General features: G+C 43.6%; 1 long non-coding RNA gene across 1 annotated transcript; it reads right to left on the bottom strand.

The window, feature by feature from the left end:
- Window positions 1-1,253: 1,253 nt before the first annotated feature.
- LOC120924924 lies at window positions 1,254-9,999 on the bottom strand. Its single transcript, XR_005746470.1, has 4 exons — window positions 9,767-9,999; window positions 7,353-7,466; window positions 5,257-5,381; window positions 1,254-1,340 (listed from the first exon to the last, which is right to left on the bottom strand). It is a non-coding gene; the product is annotated as an uncharacterized LOC120924924 (long non-coding RNA).
- Window positions 10,000-22,937: the final 12,938 nt, after the last annotated feature.

Raw genomic sequence — 22,937 nt, 5'->3', positions numbered from 1 at the left:
AAAGCACTTACCTAGAAATTTTGGGCTGTGTAACTTAAATTCCGCCGGCGCAAGGCGTTCCTATTTTCATGGGGGCGATTCCCATTTAAATGAGGCGCGCTCCCGTGCCGGCTGTACTGCGCATGCTTGTGACGTAATTTTCCCGACGTGCATAGCGCGAAATTACGTTACGCCGAGCTTTGTGGATTGCGACGGGTCAATAAAAAGATGCGGCACGAAAAAAAAAATCAAAATTAAAAAAAAATTGCGTCGCTGGACAGAAAGGTCTGTTTTTACAAGGTGTAAACAGTTTACACTTTGTAAAAGCAGCCCTAATTTTGCGTTTGCAAACTAAAACTTACGGAGAAAAAACGAAGCTGAAAAGCTTCGTGGATCTCCGTAAGTGCTAATTTCCATACCCGAGGCGGCATTTCGACACGAAATGCCCCCAGCGGCGGATGCGGTACTGCATCCTAAGATCCGGCAGTGTAAGTCCCTTACACATGCCGGATCTTCTGCCTAACTATGGAAAACTGATTCTGTGGATCAGTTCCATAGTTAGGAACAGGGATACGACGGCGTAACAGCAGTTACGCCGTCGTATCCCTTTTGTGGATCTGGCCCTTTGAGCCTATATCAATCTCTCTGGTGCCTCTGCTTTATCCCTTAATACAACATTTTCATCTATGCAGCCTATGGAGAAAGCAATCAAGGAATTTGCTTACAAAGCATGCCTGAGTTCTGGGGGCTCTGGAGGAGCAAAGGAAATGTATTTTCAAATAAAAAAGCTTATGCAGGAACCTTGTAGGTATTATTTTATGCCATTTTAATTTTCAAATTGAAGCAATAATCTTGAGGCATGGGCCATTTGGTTTGTGAGCCAATTTACATAAGAAAAAAAAAAACGTGTTTTCTGAATTGATTTTTGTCTTCAGATTTACCAAACCATATAATATGAGGTCAAATCTTAAGAGTTTCAATTTGTATGCAATTAGACAGGCCCTTGCACTACATGGTTTTGGTAAATCTGAAGACAAAAATCTGCAGAAAACCTTATAGTGTGTATGGGGCTTTAGTATATTTAGTTTCCTGAAAGTTCTATTTAGACAAGGTTTATTTATTTAGACGCTTAATTTATTTTTCGGCTCCACATTGATTTTTGCTGTGATCAATCGGTTAGCTCTTTACCTTTCTATCTATATTTATATATGCTATATAATCAAGAAAAAAAATATGATACTTGTTAGTATGTAGGAGTGAATTGACAATTTTTACCTTACCCGATTCCTCTTTGAATTATCATCTATTTCACTAATGATTTGCATGTGTTTTATTTTCATTTTTTGCATATCGTTGGCTACCTGAAATAAAAGGAAATACAGTGCATGTACATTAAAAATAACAAAAAAACAATAAAAAAAAAAAAAAAAATCATATAAATTGAGCAAGGCAAAGAATTTGGCATATTGAAGGACAGGTGTAATACGCTGAACTGTTAAAGTAAGTTAGATGTTGATGTCATCATTAGTTTCTATCCCAAAATTGTATTTTATTTAATAACTATGATAGCGACCTTCAAGGCAGGGACTGAGGTTCAGTGTTGTCTTGTAAATAAGAACAATAATAATATAATAAATAATAAATGATTAAACAATAATTCAATACCTATATTTGCCACTAGATGTCTTTAGTTTACAAATACTTAGGCCGTGTACACACGGGCAAACATGTACGATGAAACCGGTCCGCCGGACCGTTTTCACCGTACATGTCTGCCCGGGGCTTTCTGTACGATGGCTGTACTAACCATCGTACAGAAAGCCGCGCGTAAACAATACGCGGGGCGTGTCCGCGGTGTCGCCGCGACGATGACGCGGTGTCGCCGCGACAATGACGCGGCGACGTGGGCGGGCCTGCCAGTTAAATGCTTCCATGGATGCGTCAATGTCATTCGACTCATGCGAGGGATGGCGGGCGCTCGGACATGTACGGTAGGTCTGTACAGACGACCGAACATGTCCGAGCGGGCAGGATTCCAGCGGACTGTTTTAAAACAAGTCCAGGAATATTTGTCCGCTGGGAAAAGGCCCGGCGGGCAAATGTTTGCTGGAATCCTGCACGCTCGGGCCTACACACAACCGAACATGTCTGCTGAAACTGGCCCGCAGACCAGTTTCAGCAGACATGTTTGGTCGTCTGTACGGGGCCTTAAGGATAATATTTCAGTTTAACCACTTGAAGAGCAGGTCTTTTTACTAGAAAATTACTTAGAACCTCCAAACATTATGGCCCGGATTCACATACATCGGCACATATTTATGCGGGCGTAGCGTATCTAATTTACGCTACGCCGACGCAGCGCACAGAGGCAAGCACTGGATTCACAAAGCACTTGCCTCCAAATCTACGCTGGGTTTCTTAGTCGTAACTCGTCGTAAGTGGAAGTGGGCGTGAGCCATGCAAATGAGGCGTGACCCCATGTAAATGATGGATTGAGCGTCATAAAGATACAAATAACCTACGGTGCATGCGCCGTCCTGTGGACGCATCCCAGTGCACATGCTCAGAATCACGTCGAAACAACTGCCTAAGATACGTCGAATCACTGCCTACGACGTGAACGTAACCTACGTCTAGCCATATTCACGAACTACGTAAACGACGTAAAATACGACGGCTGTGTTCCCTGGTCCATACCTTTGCATGAGTTGTGCCTCCAATATGGGGAATAAATTTACGCCGGACGTAAGTCTTACGCAAACCGCGTATATTATGCGCCAGGCGCAACTACGTTCGTGAATCGCTGTATTTCACTCATTTGCATATTTGAATCGAAAATCAATGGGAGCGCCAGCGTAAATATGCACTCACGATACGCCGGCGTAGGAAAGTTACGTCGGTCGGATGCAGCCTATTTTCAGGCGTATCTTGGTTTCTGGTTCAGCGTATAGACACGACGGCGCACATTTGTACTTACGACGGCGTATCTCGAGATACGGCGACGTAAGTGCTTTGTGAATCCGGGCCTATATATATATATTTTAAAGCAGAGGCCCTGGAGAATAAAATTGGTGGGTATTGCATATTTTTATGTCACACAGTATTTGCGCAGCGGTTTTTCAAACACAAGTTTTGGGTAAATATACACTTTTTTGAATTTTAATGCAAAAAAAAAAACACAGTATATAACCCAATTATTATTGTGTCCCAGCAAGAGCTTTGTGTGTATCTGATGTCCACTCTGACAGGTTTAGCGAGCTGTCATTACCCTGTCATTTAGGCAAAGTAGAAGATTGAAGTAGAAGTTTGAGTCCCTCCCAATCATTTTGAAAGGTAACAAAAAAGGAGTAAACCATATAATGAATGGAAAAAACAGTGGGAAGCCTTTACTGGCACAGAAGTTTGTCCAGCTTTTCATAGACCGCACTAAACAGTGGATAGCAAATGGAGCAGGCAGCATAGTAACCCAAATAATTAACGGCATAATAAAACTTCCTACCAGCACATTGCAAAATATCTAAATTGATCATGAAGTTACATGTTGTGATTTATTGCTTTGTATACACAGCCTATAGTAGATTAAATATTCACACACCCCCATCAGAAGTTTCTGTTTATGTTCAAGCATGAGGCCATGCGGCACGACATTTCACAAGTAATGCATGACATCTGTCTGTAGTCTAAAAACTGACACTTCCTGTGAAGAAACTACATAGGTCTCTTGGTCTAGCACTGATGCAGGTGCAAAAACGGGATCTGAAACAGACAGAGCATTTACAGAGAGATCACTGTGCTCAAAGTGGATGTGGAAGCTGGATGTGTTTCATATACAGTATCTCACAAAAGTGAGTACACCCCTCACATTTTTGTAAATATTTTATTATATCTTTAATGTGACAACAGTGAAGAAAATACACTTTGCTACAATGTAAAGTAGTGAGTGTGCAGCTTGTATAACAGTTTAAATTTGTTGTCCTCTCAAAATAACTTAACACACAGCCATTAATGTCTAATACGCTGGCAACAAAAGTGAATACACCGCTAAGTAAAAATGTCATCATGTGAGTTACTAGTGTTACAAGGTCTCACGTGTGAATGGGGAGCAGGTGTGTTAAATTTGGTGTTATCGCTCTCACTCTCTCATACTGGTCACTGAAAGTTTAACATGGCACCTCATGGCAAAGAACTCTCTGAGGATCTGAAAAAAAGAATTGTTGCTCTACATAAAGATGGCCTAGGCTATAAGAAGATTGCCAAGACCCTGAAACTGAGCTGCAGCATGGTGGCCAAGACCATACATTAGTTTAACAGGACAGGTTCCACTCAGAACAGGTCTCGCCATGGTCAACCAAAGAGGTTGAGTGCACATGCTCCACGTCATATTCAGAGGTTGTCTTTGGGAAATAGATGTCTCCACACCTAAACCCTATTGAGCATCTGTGGGGAATTCTTAAACGAATGTGGAGGAGTGCAAGGTCTCTAACATCCACCAGCTCTGTGATGTCATCATGGAGGAGTGGAAGAGGACTCCAGTGGCAACCTATGAATCTCTGGTGAGCTCCATGCCCAAGAGGGTTAAGGCAGTTCTGGAAAATAATGGTGGCCACACAAAATATTGACACTTTGGGCCCAATTTGGACATTTTCACTGAGGAATGTACTCACTTTTGTTGTCAACGGTTTAGACATTAAGGGCTGTTTGTTGAGTTATTTTGAGAGGAAAGCAAATTTACACTGTTATACAAACTGTACACTCACTACTTTACATTGTAGCAAAGTGTAGTTTCTTCAGTTTTGTCACATGAAAAGATAGAATAAAATATTTACAAAAATGAGAGGGGTGTGCTCCCACATTTGTGATGCAACAATGACAAGGTGTGCACTGGATGCTGTGTGACCCAGAAAAAGAAGTTGCCTGTTCCGAGGAACAAGCTAGGTGAATGAATACATGGAGATATGGGAAATGATTAGCCATGACACTACAAACTGCAGCTACATCATTACAAAGTATGGTAAACAAATGACGCAGGGAGTACAACTACATTATTACCTCATACAATGAAAACATTTGAAAGTGTACAATACCTTTAAGAAATCAGTTTACATTAGCCACTCCCATTTAAAACTGGTAAACACTAAAATCTGGTAAGTACTTGGGTTACTATATATGAGCATTTGAGAATCTAATTTTATGAGTCCTATATTGCTTGACCTGTTTACAATATACTTCATCTTCCACTAGTAGTTAGACAGTGTGATATCTTTCTTCTATACAAACCTTGGTTATGTACATTTTTGCCAGCTGATATGGTATATAAGGCTGTCCATCATTCTCCTCACATTCGGCTAGATCATTTGGACCACAACTTTCATTTAAACAAGTATTTTGAAGTTCATGAATGTCTGCAAAATCAGTATTTAGATATCAGTTATTAGACATCAATAGAAATTAATTTTTTCTATTAGTTGTAGGATTTTCTCACAAAATACTGAAGTTATCTACTCCTAGGCCCCTTTCACACGGGGTGGACTGCGCCAGGAGTCAGCCTGCTTAGCGGGGAATCTGTCTACTGATCCCTGCTGAGCAGGCAGATGAATAGTCCGCGGCTGCTCCCCTTATGCAGAGCAGACACAGACACAGCCCGATGTCCTTTATGGGCTGTCAAATGTAACTGGACTGCCTGTCCATTTACAACTGACTGCCGTCAGATCTGGTCTGCTAGACGGATGGAGAACGGATCCCCATCCGTCTGAATTTAGCAGACCGGATTGGATTGGATGTTGATGGGTGTAAACAGACACTCCATAGAGAATAATGGAGGGCCCGATTGGGTCCGTCTAAAAAACTGACATTTTATTTGTCCGCCTGTGTGAAAGGGACCTTAATGAGTAAGCATATCATAAAGTTTGTATTCCTTCAAATCAATCATGCCATAAAGTGCACAAATATATAAGTCCCATCTGTGTCTTTATTGAACAGACAGAATTTTATTTTGATCCTAATGCCCAGTACACATGATCGGATTTGCCTTGGATATTTTTTTTCGATGAAATTCCGCTCAAGCTTGGCTTGCATACACACGGTCACACAAAAGTTCTCTTAACTTTCGTCCGTCAAGAACGCGGTGACGTACAACACTACGACAAGCCGAGAAAATTAAGTTTAATGCTTCCGCGCATGTGTCAAATTGTTTTCCGAGCATGCGTTGGAATTTTGCACGTCGGAATTGCTACAGACGATCAGATTTTCTGATAGGATTTTTTTCCATCTGAAAATTTGAGAACCAGCTCTCAATCTTTTGTTGGCAGCAAAAGTCCGATGGAGCATATACTGTACACACGGTCGGAATTTCGGTTCAAAAGCTCACATCTGACTTTTGCTGTCAGAATTTCCCATTGTGTGTACAGGGCATTAGGTTTCATGCACACTGCTGCTCCTAAAGTGACATTTTGGGGCTTTAGGCATTTTTTGCCTAAGCCCCTGAACTCCCCTCAATAAAAGCCTATGTGCCCATGCCCACATAGACTTTTAGAGGAGTTTAGGAGCAGCAGCATTTATAGGCAGTCAAAGCAGAAGAATCATGTTCAGGAAAGGAGCTTTTGGGCATAAATGCCAAACACGCCTAAGTGCTAGGTGAGTTTAGCACATGAATGTTTATTCGTTTGAATGGCCAGAAAAAAATTCAATTCTGGCCAATGAAATAAAAGCCCAAATGCCAAACACACCTGTCCAAAACCTGCATCATAGGTGCATATTTAACAATTTACAATACACAGAATTTACAATAAACCAGGCCTTAAAGTATCAGTTGGGTGGCATTTAAATAGAAGAATCACATAGATGCTCTAAGGACTATCTATATGTACAATACAAATTCTTGCCTGCAGCTCTTACTACTTTTTATCTCTGGGGCATGGTCCAAGGTTTGTTGGTAGCATTAAATTATGGTAATAAGGTTTGTAATGAGTATTATAGAATAATATTATGCATTGAATAGAAAAAATATTCTGCTTTGTGGTGACCTAAAACAAACATTTAGACCAATTTAGATTGTGCCGATGCATTGTTGTGTGCTATCACATGCTCATTAAAGTTCGATATTTAGCATATTAAAATGTTTTTCAGTAAGGCAGCTCTTGGACTAAACACCTTATTTTCAGACACAGCACACCAGAATGCACAGTAGTGGGTTGCAGTGCATTGCAGAGCACTGTAACCCAGATGCGTTGCCTTAGTGTGTTGTTTTTTAAAGTAAACGGTACTACATGTGCATTGTTGTGCTTTGCAGTATCTCAGTGCATGAGTATGAAGGAGCCCTAAGTGTAATATAAAAGACAAAATGATGCTAATGTACGAAAAATCTGTGACAGCACCTCTTTCAAGCTCTGTTGCATCTTCTTTCACACCTTTCCAACAATTTAGAAAGGCCAACTTGCGTGTGGAAATTCCAATTTTGTCGAACCAAGACTCACCCTGTTTCTCTTGGCCTGCAAAGCAAACAAATCTCATGATATAAAGGAACCATTTTAAAATGTTAAATATTATTAGGTGCAACTGTTTCAAGGAAATGGCGTTGGATTGGTAAAATCTGGGGGTAAAAGCTTCCAATCAGCCTGTCGTACAACAGCATTCCCCAGAAATCAGAAAAAAAAATACTGTTGCAAAGCTCAGTGACCATTTCTTTAATTTCGTAATTCCATCCTGTATCTAACGATAGAGGTTGCAGGCAGCACAGGATAGAAGGAGATCTGCTTGAAAGTGGTTGTTAAAGTGGAGTTCCATCCAAAAGTGGAAGGTCCACTTATCTGCTTTCTCCCCCCACCTCCAGTCCCACATTGAGCACCTTTTGACAGGTACTGTACCCATTCCCACTTTCAGGAGACCTCGCTACAGCGAGATCACTCGGAAATTTGGCCCCCACCTCCTTCCCCTGCCGCTGGTCCATTTAGAAAGTGCATCACACTTTGCGCATGCGCAGTAAGGCTTCACTGCCGGTTTACCTTACAGGCAATGGCAGCGATAGCACCCGAGAGCCGATGGAAACATCAGCTGGGGTGCGGATATCACTGGATTTCAGGACTGGTAAGTGTCTTAGTATTAAAAGTCAGCTGCTACAGGATCTGTAGCTGCTGATTTAATTTTTTTTTTTGCTGCTTTAATACATTATCTGCCTAGGTAAAAAAAACTTCTGGATGGGTTCAGATTCCCCCTCAGCCTCCTCTTATACTAACCTGAGCCCAATCTTGATCCAGCTCTGTGCCTGAGAGCAGTGGCTCGCTTTGATTTCGCTCTTCCCACTGGCCAGGCAGCATTGAGAGCCATTGGTTCCTGCTGCTGTCAATCACAGCCTGTGGGAAAAGAGCGGGTGGTGGGGCCGAGCTGCGCTGTGTGTATCAGGGGACTCACAGAGAATGGCTCGGGATCGGGCCTGCATGAGTGCCCCCATGGTGAAAGGTGGGTCAGGGAAGAATGTACAGTGTAGGCAGTGTATGCTAAAAAACAAAACATCATGTAATAAAACTGCCTGATAGGGGCGTGTTGAGAGCATGTGACAGGGTATTGTTGGGAGGGGGGTGCACTGCCCCCTCTCTTCTGGACAGCCAGGCTGCATGCTTGGATCAGGATCTGGTATGGGTTTTTGAGGGAGCCCCATGCTATTTTATTTTGTTTTATTTTTTAGCATTGGGTATCTCCTTGAAAACTATATCAGATCACATTTTTAGAGGCGACACCATGTTTTTTTTTTCATACCACACTTTTATCCCAGAGTGAGGCCTAACCATGTGCTAACGAAGACACGAATCTAGGATTGTGCAGTAGAGAAAGCAAAGTGATCTCAAGTAGTGTGCTGGAGGAGTGTGGAGCTTTAGAGACTGTCAATATGGATTCAACCATCTTTGTTCAAACCACTAAGATTAATTATTTGGGCATCCCATGTCCCTTTCCCCCATCCAAGTTTAATCCCCCAATGAAAAACAACAAAAACAAGCTAAAGGACTGTTCATTGACTGTCAAAGTGTGTCTGAAGTGAATGTCTGGCCAAGCAGGGTAATGTGTGGAACTACTACATTCAGCGACCCCACGGGCGCACCGCTACACCCGCTTGAAAATATGTTCCATACTTTTTTTTTCTGTTTTCATTCCTCACCTATTTCTGCAAGGTTCCCTGAGTTCTCCTCACCCCCTCAGATTCCTGCAGGGGCTTTAGCTGGTGCATACTGTACATGCCATTAAACTTGAAAAATGTGAACCGCCAGCTTTATAAAAAAAAAAAAATGGCACAGGTATGCTGTTCTCTCAGAGTGCATGTGTTGGTGACATCACTGGTGGCTTCATAAGTAAATATCTCCTAAACAATGAATGTTTAGGAGATATTTACTGTACCTATAGGTAAGCCTTGTTATAGGCTTCACTATGGGTAAAAATCAACCAAGGGGGTTTACTCCCAAGGAGATAACAACAGTTTTCAGTAAAATATTGCAAACCCGTATTAGAGGACTCAGTCCCAAGTTTAATTAGCTAGTATGCCTCCTGTGAACAGACATGTTCACTAAAAGCAAACTAACAGCTTAGGTGGTTCTTTATAGAATGAACTTTACAGGTAAATAAATGCTAAATTAGCCTCTAAAAAGTATTATCATATGTGTGCCTGACTAAAAACTTTACACAATACTAGGATCTGGCATATGTGCGTTCCCACAAATATTGACCTGTAGAAATTAACAGTAAAATGTTACGTGGGACATTTGTATTGAGCTTTTCTGATGAAACAATATAGGCCACTTACTTTGTATTGAATCATTGTCTATGGCAATGCTTTTAACTATGCAGGATGGATGAGCTTCATCAAACAAGTCAGTTACACTTCCAGGTAAGTCAGACTGGAACAACACTGGTGGCTCATTGGGATCATTAACACTCCGGTACAAGTCCCTGCATGTTTGTGAAGTGGAGGGTATTGCAGCTTTTCCCCAGGGTTCTGTTTTAGGAAAGAATGGAAGTTAATAATAGTAAGTATACCTATGAAGCAATATAAATGACAAGAGCAGCACAAGTAATTGATTGTTAAGAACTGACACTTCCTGTGACAAAACTACATGTAGTCTGCAGCACTGGCAGGAAACAGATTGTGTCTGAGCTGCGGGAAGAGACTGTTATTGTGAGAAATGAAGCAGCCAATGTTAAAGCGGAATTCCACCCATATAAAAGTCAGCAGCTACAAAAATTGTAGCTGCTGACTTTTATTAATGGGACACTCACCTGTCCCAGGTTCCAGCAATGCGGTGTACGAAGCCCTGCTCATCTCCTCTCACTGTGGGTGCCCAGCACACACTGCGAATGCACGAGCCGCGCTGCGCACCGCGACTGGCTGAGATTTTGACCGGCTCTCTATGGAGTCGGTTCACATATGTGCGCAACCTGGTTGAGATTTGTAGAAAAACACTGTTCCTCATTTGGTCTGTTTCAGGTCCGAATTCAGCACAAAATTCAGATTGAAATCGGACCTGAAACTGCGAACCAGCAAGCACCACACACCTGCTGTGAGCCGCATGCGGCTCGTATGTGAACCGAGCCTAAGACTGGATTCACACCTATGCATTTTTAGTGCTTCCATAGGAAACCACGGTAAATGGACTGTAGTACAGTACAAATCTGCAAAATGCAAAAAGCACTAAAAATGCATACACTGTAGGTGTGAATCCAGCCTTATACTGGATTGTTGCACAGATCTGGAAGAAATACACAAGGCACACTAAGATTCTAGTAGAAAAACACATGATTTTTCAATTTAGATGACATGTGCTTATCTTAGAGCTTTACATACTAATGCATCTATATACAATTATTGGGCGGATTTGACCATGAAAAACTTAGGCACCACATCCGACTGTAGTCAAAGATTACATAAAAGATCACATGGACTTTTAGGATGTCCAAAAAGAGCAACACACAAAATAATACATTGTTTAAAATTGAATAGGGAGAATGAGTCCAACTAAAATACAAAAAACAACAACTTTGCAATGTCACAAAACCCACTATGTGGCACATTACTTATAATCAAGCATTGCATAATTTAGAGCAAGGGTGTCAAACTCAATTTTATCGTAGGCCGCATCAGCATTATGATTGTCCTCAAAAGGGCCGGTTGTATCTGTAAGATTAGATGTCCAGAGCATCCCCTCCCCTTTACATTAGATGTCAAGAGCCACCCACCACCATCAGCAGTTGAGTCCCCCACCCTCTCTTACATCACAGTGCACCCCCTTTCCTTATGCTGCTGCTGGGAAGAAGCTGGATGCATTGCTTGAAAGCAGAAAGTAAGGGTCTGGAGGAGGACCAGAGGAGGGCTGGAGGTCTCCTGCAGCTGCAGGAGAGGTGTGAGGGCCACATGAAATGGCCTGGAGGGCTGGATTCGGCCCGCGGGCCTTGTGTTTGACACCTGTGATTTAGAGTATATAGGAGCAATAACTCTTAAGGGGATATGATGTCCATTTCAAAGATGACTTGTTATTTCTCAACATGTGTCGCAGGAATCTATGCCTAATAATTTAGAAGGATGATAGCCGCTACTAAAGAAAAAAAATACTGTACATACAGCTGTATGCAGAAGTACACCACTATACCTGTATCTGTGGTCCACCAGTCCCCTTTTGAACTGATCTCTAACACATGGGAGTATTTTGGAGTGGTGTACTACTGCATGTGGCTGTATGTAATTCAGTTCTATTACAGCATAAAGGATATTGTTATATTTGTGCATATCACATTGTCTTATATATATATATATATATATATATATATATATATATATATATATATATATATATATATATATATATATATATATATATACAGTGAGGAAAATAAGTATTTGAACACCCTGCTATTTTGCAAGTTCTCCAACTTGGAAATCATGGAGGGGTCTGAAATTGTCATCGTAGGTGCATGTCCACTGTGAGAGACATAATCAAATTTTTTTTTTCCAGAAATCACAATTTATGATTTTTTAACTATTTATTTGTATGATACAGCTGCAAATAAGTATTTGAACACCTGTCTATCAGCTAGAATTCTGACCCTCAAAGACCTGTTAGTCTGCCTTTAAAATGTCCACCTCCACTCCATTTATTATCCTAAATTAGATGCACCTGTTTGAGGTCATTAGCTGCATAAAGACACCTGTCCACCCCATACAATCAGTAAGAATCCAACTACTAACATGGCCAAGACCAAAGAGCTGTCCAAAGACACTAGAGACAAAATTGTACACCTCCACAAGGCTGGAAAGGGCTACGGGGAAATTGCCAAGCAGCTTGGTGAAAAAAGGTCCACTGTTGGAGCAATCATTAGAAAATGGAAGAAGCTAAACATGACTGTCAATCTCCCTCGGACTGGGGCTCCATGCAAAATCTCACCTCGTGGGGTCTCAATTAGGGATGAGCCGAACATACCCGGGTTCGGTTCGCATCAGAACGTTCGAACAGACCGCGGGTTCGCGCGAACATTTAGAACCCCATTGAAGTCTATGGGACTCGAACGTTCGAATTCAAAAACGATCATTTTAAAGACCAATATTCAATTTAATGTTGGTAAACGTCTTTCAGAACCCGGGTCTTGCCCCAGGGAACATGTATCAATCGAAAAAAATATTTTAAAAACGGACGTTTTTGCGGAGCAGCGATTTTAATGATGTTTAAAGTGAAAAAAAAAATGAAAAATTCCTTCAAATATCACACCTGCTGTGTGTCTCTAGTAGTGGCACATGTTTAGAAATGTCCCTGCACAACATTAAATTATTATAAGAACAAAGTAATTTAATACTGGTTGCGCACGTGCTGTGTGGGAACAATATCTCGATTATTTTAGGGGTGGTGGGGGGGTGGCATTATCTTTTTGGGAAAGCAAAATTGTAGAAAAAAGGGCACCCCTCAAACATACTGTAATTGTAGCGCAACAAAGAGCCACGTGCAAAGTATTGCATCAAAAATTGTTATTAGGCGCCCTTGTTACACAGGGGCATAAAAATGTGTCCGTATGCGCAACATAACACTGCAACCCCTCCCAATATCTGTAATTGGAGCGCAACAAGGAGCCACGTGCAAAGTATTGCATCAAAAATTGTTATTAGGCGCCCCTGTTACACAGGGGCATAAAAATGTGTCCGTAGGCGCAACATAACACTGCAACCCCTCCCAATATCTGTAATTGGAGCGCAACAAGGAGCCACGTGCAAAGTATTGCATCAAAAATTGTTATTAGGTGCCCCTGTTACACAGGGGCATAAAAATGTGTCCGTAGGCCGCAACATAACACTGCAACCCCTCCCAATATCTGTAATTGGAGCGCAACAAGGAGCCACGTGCAAAGTATTGCATCAAAAATTGTTATTAGGCGCCCCTGTTACACAGGGGCATAAAAATGTGTCCGTAGGCACAACATAACACTGCAACCCCTCCCAATATCTGTAATTGGAGCGCAACAAGGAGCCACGTGCAAAGTATTGCATCAAAAATTGTTATTAGGCGCCCCTGTTAAACAGGGGCAGAAAAATTAGGCCTTAGGCACTGGTGGCGGAGCACAGAAAAACAAAATTTCTTACTAGCTAACAGCATGAAAAGTGAGGAGGAGAAGGATATTCCATCAGCAGCACAACAGGACAGTCACTCAGCATCAGCAGTCTCAAAGGGATCTGATATTTCAACACAAAATTCTTATTCAGTAACATCAGCATCAGGTGCTTGGTAGCCGGTGTTGATCCAAGCCTGATTCATTTTGATGAAGGTCAGTCGATCAACAGAGTCGGTGGAGAGGCGTACCCTGTGATCGGTCACAAAGCCTCCAGCAGCACTGAATGTACGTTCTGAAAGAACACTGGATGCAGGGCAAGCCAGTAGCTCAATTGCGTACTGTGCAAGCTCTGGCTAGTGATCCATCCTCAAGACCCAGTAAGCCAGAGGATTTTTCGTGGGGAAGGTGTCCAAGTCGGATCTTGCCGCTAGGTATTCCCGAACCATGTAAACCAGACGCTGGCGATGGTTGCTGGAACCGGTCAGACTTTGGGGCTGCGGATTAAAAAATTGTCTGAACGCATCGGTCAGACGGCCACCTTCTCCACCGCTCCTTCTCTGACTCACCGAAGCCTCAGCAAGACGTTGTCCAGGGCCAGGTTTTGGTAATCCCCCCGATTCTGGGAACGCATTGCACAGACCCTTCTGCAAGGCCTCCCGCAGTGGTTTCATCTTCTGCTCCCTCTGCGATGGCAACATAAGATCCGTTACCTTACTCTTGTAACGTGGATCAAGGAGAGTTGCCAGCCAGTAATGATCCCTCTCCTTGATAGCACGTACACGAGGATCCTTACGCAGGCTTTGCAGAATCAGGGAGGCCATGCAGCGTAGGTTTGCAGAGGCATTCGGGGCACAGTCCTCTGGGTCACTGAGGACGACAGGATCCTCAGCCACCTCATCCCAGCCACGTAAAAGTCCACGTGTTCCTTGGGACTGTAAATGATCCCTTGAAGACTGCTGCTGTTGATGCTGAGTGCTAGGCTCCACCTCCATGCTGCTGATACAATCCTCCTCCTCCTCCTCTTCCTCATCCTCCTCCTCCTCTTCCTGTGTTCCAGGTGGGCAAGCAGGAACAGTGTCTGGATAAAGGGGGCCTTGAGAGGTAAGGAAGTCCTCCTCTTCCTCCCTCTGTTCTGCCTCAAGGGCCCTGTCCATTATTCCACGTAGGGTGTGCTCCAACATGTGAATAAGCGGGACAGTCTCACTGATGCATGCACTGTCACTGCTCACCATCCTCGTGGCCTCCTCAAATGGTGACAGGACAGTGCATGCATCCCTGATCAAGGCCCACTGGCGTGGTGAAAAAAAAACAAGCTCCCCTGAGCCAGTTCTGCTGCCATATTGGCACAGGTACTCATTGATGGCCCTCTGCTGCGTGTGCAGCCGCTGCAGCATGGCCAACGTAGAGTTCCATCTGGTGGGCATGTCACAGATTAGGCGGTTCTTGGGCAGGTTGTATTCCCTCTGGAGGTCTGTCAGCCGAGCAGTGGCATTATATGACCTCCGGAAATGCACACAGACTTTCCTGGCCTGCCTCAGGACATCCTGTAAGCCAGGGTACCTGCCCAAGAACCGCTGCACCACCAAATTGAGAACATGCGCAAAACAGGGCACATGGGTGAGTTTTCCACGTCGCAGGGCAGAGAGGAGGTTGGTGCCATTATCGCTGACCACCATTCCAGGCTTCAGCTGGCGTGGCGTCAACCACCTCTGAGCCTACCCCTGCAGAGCTGAAAGAACCTCTTCCCCAGTGTGGCTCCTGTCTCCCAAGCACACCAGCTCTAGGACCGCATGGCATCTCTTGGCCTGCATTCCTGCGTAGCCCGTCGTACGCCTACGGAGCACGGCTGGTTCTGAGCCAACATCACCACAGGAAGAGGCCACAGAGGAAGAAGAAGAGGAGGGGGTGGAGGAGAGAGGTGTGTCACAAGCAGTTGTAGTGTTTTGGAGGCGTGGTGGTGGAACAACCTCCAAAACTACTGTGCCTTGACCTGCGTCCTTCCCAGCTGCCAGCAGAGTCACCCAATGGGCCGTAAAAGACAGGTAACGTCCCTGTCCATGCCTGCTGGACCATGAGTCAGCGGTAAGATGCACCTTACCACTGACCGCCCTGTCCAGCGAGGTATGGACATTGCCTTCCACATGCCGGTAGAGAGCCGGAATCGCCTTCCGTGAAAAAAAGTGGCGTTTGGGTACTTGCCACTGAGGTACTGCACATTCCACAAACTCACGGAAGGGGGCAGAATCTACCAACTGAAAAGGTAGCAGTTGACGTGCTAGCAATTTTGCTAAGCTAGCATTCAACCGCTGGGCATGAGGATGGCTGGGAGCGTACTTCTTTTGGCGCTGCAGCAGCTGGGGCAGGGAAATTTGTCTGGTAATATCAGTAGATTGGCCGGATGTACTACCACTACTACGTTGTGACACACCTATTTCTACACCTTCGGTGCAGGCTGCAGAGAGGACTAGGGGTCTAGTGGGGTTTGAGGTCACAGAAGGGCAAGGGGAGGACCGCTTTGGTCTTTGGTGTGGGTCTTTCTGGTATGCCTGCAAACGAGCTGCATGGCAGGTCGACATATGTCTGGACAAGCATGTGGTGCCGAAGCGGGTGATGTTTTGGCCACGCGAGATACGCTTGAGACATATGTTGCAAACAGCAAAGGTAGCATCTGATGGACAGGTTTCAAAAAAGGCCCACACCAAAGAACTTTTGCTGTACCGTTGAGACACAGCAGCACCACGTAATGCAGTTGGTGTACTGCCCTTAAACTGACCCCTGGAGGGCTTCCTGCCTCTTTGAAGATGTGCCTGTGCCTCGTCCTCTTCCTCCTCCTCCTCTCTCCTACCAGGCACCCAGGTAGAGTCAATGACCTCATCATCCCCTCCCTCCTCATCATCACTGGCGACAACCTGGCAGTATGCTCCAGCTGGGGGAACATCACTCCCAGATTGTTGTCCCTCTCGGCCACCCCCTCTCCCTGGGCTCACATCAATGCCTTCCTCTATCAGTGTTCCGTCATCGGAGTCTTCAAAACCCTGTGCATCTTCAGCTAGCATGTACCCAACACTGTGTTGAAACAGTTCGGGGGACTCCTCAGGAGGACACGGTGGGACTAGGGAAGGATTGTGTGATCCCATTGTGCAGAGGGTAGAGGACGCCTTGGCAGCTGCTTTGCCAGACAAACTATAATCAGTCTGTGTGAGAGAGGATGAGGAGGATGAGGACGGCTTGGTCATCCACTCAACTAATTTCTCAGCATGTTGAGGCTCAACACGGCCAGCTCCCGAAAAGAAGGACGAGCGGCCACGGCCACGTGCTGAAGAGGATGCACCACATCCATCACCAGCGTTACCTCTAGATGCAGAGCCTGCTTGCCCTCGTGACTCTCTGCCTCTCTTTGTCCTTCCAGCCATAGTTATGCGTTCAGGTGTTATGTAACAAAATAGTCGCTGTCACACCAACTGCGCTCAGATGGTATTAAACAGCAACCACACAGTAAGAGCGACTTGGCTCAAGTGTAAAGTAACAAAATAGTCGCAGTCACACCAACTGCGTTCAGATGGTATTAAACAGCAACCACACAGTAAGAGCGACTTGGCTAAAGTGTTATGTAACAAAATAGTCGCTGTCACACCAACTGCTTTCAGATGGTATTAAACAGCAACCACACAGTAAGAGCGACTTGGCTCAAGTGTAAAGTAACAAAATAGTCGATGTCACACCAACTGCGTTCAGATGGTATTAAACAGCAACCACACAGTAAGAGCGACTTGGCTCAAGTGTAAAGTAAGAAAATAGTCGATGTCACACCAACTGCGTTCAGATGGTATTAAACAGCAACCACACAGTAAGAGCGACTTGGCTCAAGTGTAAAGTAAGAAAATAGTCGCTGTCACACCAACTGCGTTCAGATGGTATTAAACAGCAACCACACAGTAAGAGCGACTTGGCTCAAGTGTAAAGTAACAAAATAGTCGCAGTCACACCAACTGCGTTCAGATGGTATTAAACAGCAACCACACAGTAAGAGCGACTTGGCTCAAGTGTAAAGTAACAAAATAGTCGCAGTCACACCAACTGCGTTCAGATGGTATTAAACAGCAACCACACAGTAAGAGCGACTTGGCTCAAGTGTAAAGTAACAAAATAGTCGCTGTCACACCAACTGCGTTCAGATGGTATTAAACAGCAACCACACAGTAAGAGCGACTTGGCTCAAGTGTAAAGTAACAAAATAGTCGCTGTCACACCAACTGCGTTCAGATGGTATTAAACAGCAACCACACAGTAAGAGCGACTTGGCTCAAGTGTAAAGTAACAAAATAGTCGCTGTCACACCAACTGCGTTCAGATGGTATTAAACAGCAACCACACAGTAAGAGCGACTTGGCTCAAGTGTAAAGTAACAAAATAGTCGCAGTCACACCAACTGCCTTTAGTTGCTATTAAGCAGCACGCACGCAGTAATAGCGACTGCGGTCAAATGCGATTTAACAGCACGCACGCAGTGACACCAACTGCCTTTAGTTGCTATTAAACAGCACGCACGCAGTAATAGCGACTGCGGTCAAATGCGATTTAACAGCACGCACGCAGTGACACCAACTGCCTTTAGTTGCTATTAAGCAGCACGCACGCAGTAATAGCGACTGCGGTCAAATGCGATTTAACAGCACGCACGCAGTGACACCAACTGCCTTTAGTTGCTATTAAACAGCACGCACGCAGTAATAGCGACTGCGGTCAAATGCGATTTAACAGCACGCACGCAGTGACACCAACTGCCTTTAGTTGCTATTAAACAGCACGCACGCAGTAATAGCGACTGCGGTCAAATGCGATTTAACAGCACGCACGCAGTGACACCAACTGCCTTTAGTTGCTATTAAACAGCACGCACGCAGTAATAGCGACTGCGGTCAAATGCGATTTAACAGCACGCACGCAGTGACACCAACTGCCTTTAGTTGCTATTAAGCAGCACGCACGCAGTAATAGCGACTGCGGTCAAATGCGATTTAACAGCACGCACGCAGTGACACCAACTGCCTTTAGTTGCTATTAAACAGCACGCACGCAGTAATAGCGACTGCGGCCAAATGCGATTTAACAGCACGCACGCAGTGACACCAACTGCCTTTAGTTGCTATTAAACAGCACGCACGCAGTAATAGCGACTGCGGTCAAATGCGATTTAACAGCACGCACGCAGTGACACCAACTGCCTTTAGTTGCTATTAAACTGCACGCACGCAGTAATAGCGACTGCGGTCAAATGCGATTTAACAGCACGCACGCAGTGACACCAACTGCCTTTAGTTGCTATTAAACAGCACGCACGCAGTAATAGTGACTGCGTTTCTGTGCAATTCAATAGCCCAGTTGCATTAACAGCGACTGCGCTTCTGTGCAAATAAATTGCACACGTGCAGTAACAGGTAATGCGTCTGTGTGTGCAATTAACTAGCACACGTTAAATAACACAGAATAATTATATTTAAAGTAAATCCCTAATGCAGGCAATACAACACGTTAGAGCGCTGCATGTAGAACAATCTCCTGCCTGACAGATACTAATAGATAAACTAGCTGAGCTGTACAGTTTATAAATATATTGACAACGCCTAAGGATGTGAATATATTCTCTACAAACTGTACTTTTAACTACTCTATCTATCTATCTATCTATCTATCTATCTATCTATCTATCTATCTATCTATCTATCTATCTATCTATCTATCTATCTATCTATCTATCTATCTATCTATATATCTATCTATCTATCTATCTATCTATCTATCTGGTTAAGACACTGTGTCTCTATCTCTCTATCTCTCTCTGTCTGACTGACTGATCTTCTCTAGAACCGCCAACACACTACACTAGGCAGCCGTGCAGGCTGCCTTTTATAGTGGGGGGCGTGTACTAATCCCCCTGAGCCATAATTGGCCAAAGCCACCCTGGCTTTGGCCAATTATGGCTCTTCGTTTTTTGAGCGCTGTGATTGGCCAAGCATGCGGGACATACAGCATGCTTGGCCAATCATCAGCGCTCAACGCCCCAGTGAATTATGGGACGTTTTGTGTCATTCGAATTTGGCGCGAACGACCCGTTTTGTTCGATTTTCGACGAACGATCGAACGACCGATGTTCGATTCGAACATACGTTCGAATCGAACGCGGAGCTCATCCCTAGTCTCAATGATCCTAAGAAAGGTGAGAAATCAGCCCAGGACTACACGGGAGGAGCTGGTCAATGACCTAAAAAGAGCTGGGACCACCGTTTCCAAGGTTACTGTTGGTAATACACTAAGACGTCATGGTTTGAAATCATGCATGGCACGGAAGGTTCCCCTGCTTAAACCAGCACATGTCAAGGCCCGTCTTAAGTTTGCCAATGCCCATTTGGATGATCCAGAGGAGTCATGGGAGAAAGTCATGTGGTCAGATGAGACCAAAATAGAACTTTTAGGTCATAATTCCACTAACCGTGTTTGGAGGAAGAATAATGATGAGTACCATCCCAAGAACACCACACCTACTGTGAAGCATGGGGGTGGTAGCATCATGCTTTGGGGGTGTTTTTCTGCACATGGGACAGGGCGACTGCACTGTATTAAGGAGAGGATGACCGGGGCCATGTATTGCGAGATTTTGGGCAACAACCTCCTTCCCTCAGTTAGAGCTTTGAAGATGGGTCGAGGCTGGGTCTTCCAACATGACAATGACCCGAAGCACACAGCCAGGATAACCAAGGAGTGGCTCTGTAAGAAGCATATCAAGGTTCTGGCGTGGCCTAGCCAGTCTCCAGACCTAAACCCAATAGAGAATCTTTGGAGGGAGCTCAAACTCCGTGTTTCTCAGCGACAGCCCAGAAACCTGACTGATCTAGAGAAGATCTGTGTGGAGGAGTGGGCCAAAATCCCTCCTCCAGTGTGTGCAAACCTGGTGAAAAACTACAAGAAACGTTTGACCTCTGTAATTGCAAACAAAGGCTACTGTACCAAATATTAACATTGTTTTTCTCAGGTGTTCAAATACTTATTTGCAGCTGTATCATACAAATAAATAGTTTAAAAAAATCATACATTGTGATTTCTGGATTTTTTTTTTGATTATGTCTCTCACAGTGGACATGCACCTACGATAACAATTTCAAACCCCTTCATTATTTCCAAGTGGGAGAACTTGCAAAATAGCAGGGTGTTCAAATACTTATTTTCATCACTGTATATATATATATAAATATATATATATATATACACACACATACGCATATATAACAATATACTATATGCTGTGATAGAACTGAAATACATACAGCCATATGCAGAAGTACACCACTCTAAAATACTGATAAAGGCCCTGATTATAGCCGTCATTCGATTATAGCGTGGTCGGCAAGTGGTTAAATCCTAAATTGTGTGTTTTGCCGATAATATTTTCTATCTAGCCTCCTGAAACTTGTATTCTGCTAAGAACAGAAGGCTGCCTGCATGTGTAATTTTCTACCACTGGGTGGTAGCAGTTAGGTTGTTATGAATCCTTAATACGTGTTTTGGGTGTGTCTAAAGGAATGTTGTTCAGACAGGCCTTAGTTGTTTTTCTGGATAGTAAAACCTGTTTAAACTGTCACAATGAAAACTATTCGTCTTTATTTTTTCAAGGCAGCCAAACGCCGAAGATACTTGTCTTTGTAAAGTAAATATCAGCTAACAAAAGTGTGGTTACTTGAAAACGTTATAGTTTCAACATCAGGATGTGAATAACTCCCATCCAGTGAGTCACACTGAAGTTACACATATGAGCAACTATTTTCCAGAGGGCTCTGGTGCAAAGGGTGAGGAGGCAGGATGTGGCTGCTGTCCAACTGGTCTGTAGAGGAGGGGGAATTGGAGGGATTACTCAGAAAGTGAGCAATGTCTTAAAGAAGAAATGTAATCAGTAAATCAGTTCATTTCACATATTAAATCAAGTTCTGGGGAAGGTTCCGAGTGCTGTTTGAACGTGTAAAGTAGGATACTGAACAAAGAAGAAAAGATCCACCTCTCCTTACAATGCTCATACAAGCATACTTCAGTCTTTTTGTTGGTTAATGAGGGAGAATTTTTATTTATTGTATTGTATTATCTCTTATTTTATTTAGATATTTATCCACATATGTTTTTCACATAATATTGCTCTATAGCTCAGAAAACAATAGAGACGATGGCTTCAGGATTTTCCCAAGTTGTTACAAAGTTCTAAAACGCTCCTAGATAGTGATCTGTAGCAGGATCAGAAGGTCTGTAGCAGATTAATTCAGTTTTTGGAATAATCATGTACGCAGCAAGCTGAAAGTAGCCCAGATAGCAATCAATTGAGCTGCAAGTTTGAAAATGACTAGCTAAGCTATTGCTAGACCTACCGGGCTTCACAATTTTTCTGCACAATTGCAGCAAGTCCACATTGCATGACTCCAGATCAACTTTCTTTACAAACATTCTGCAAGTCTACTGCAAGTTCTGGTTCAGTTATGTTGTGAAATAGTCATCCCACCACAGGGGTCACTGTGACTTGCAGAGCTCTTGCTGTAGACTCATCACTGCCACTTTGCTCTTGCCACACAAATTTGCTACAAATTGGAACATTGTTAACTAGAACTTGGGCTTCAAGTGCTCTGCAAGTGTACAAACTTGCCAGTGAAAATGTGCAGCAAGTAAACAGACTTACAATTCAACACTGCCACAAATTTGTGTGAAGTTATCCTTGCTATCTAGGAATACACCCCCCCCCCCCCCCCCCCAATTCCTTACTGCATTTGCTGCAGCTGCAGGCCTGGAGCTGGGTTAGTATTCATTAATACCAACACCATTTTAAAACTGTAACTGGGACTTAAAGGGTAACTCCCAAAATGTTATATATATATATATATATATATATATGTGTGTGTGTATATATATATATATATATATATATATATATATATATATATATATACCGTATATACTAGGGGTGCGCATCTTCACTGGCCTCACGATTTGTTCACGATTATGTCAACGATTCGATTCTAATCCGCGATGCATCACGATTACAGCGCAAGTGTGCATGGCTTTTAGCAAAAAAATTAAAGTACTCCATTTTTTTATTCTATCTATTCTTTAAAAAAAAAAAAATAAAAAAAAAAAACACTTCCTGCATGTAGCAAAGTCTAAACACAGCAGACAACTTAAAAGGAGCTCCAGGCTCTCCCCCATAATACTAAAGGAGATGATCAGAGACTGCAGACATAGTACAGGAGATGATCAGAGACTGCAGACATAGTACAGGAGATGATCAGAGACTGCGGACATGCTACAGGAGATGATCAGAGACTGCGGACATGCTACAGGAGATGATCAGAGAC

The sequence above is a fragment of the Rana temporaria genome, chromosome 1 (genome assembly GCF_905171775.1).
Source record: "Rana temporaria chromosome 1, aRanTem1.1, whole genome shotgun sequence".
NCBI classification, from domain to species: domain Eukaryota; kingdom Metazoa; phylum Chordata; class Amphibia; order Anura; family Ranidae; genus Rana; species Rana temporaria.
The sequence above is the reverse complement of the archived record's forward strand: the minus strand, read 5'-3'. Positions and strand labels throughout refer to the sequence as shown.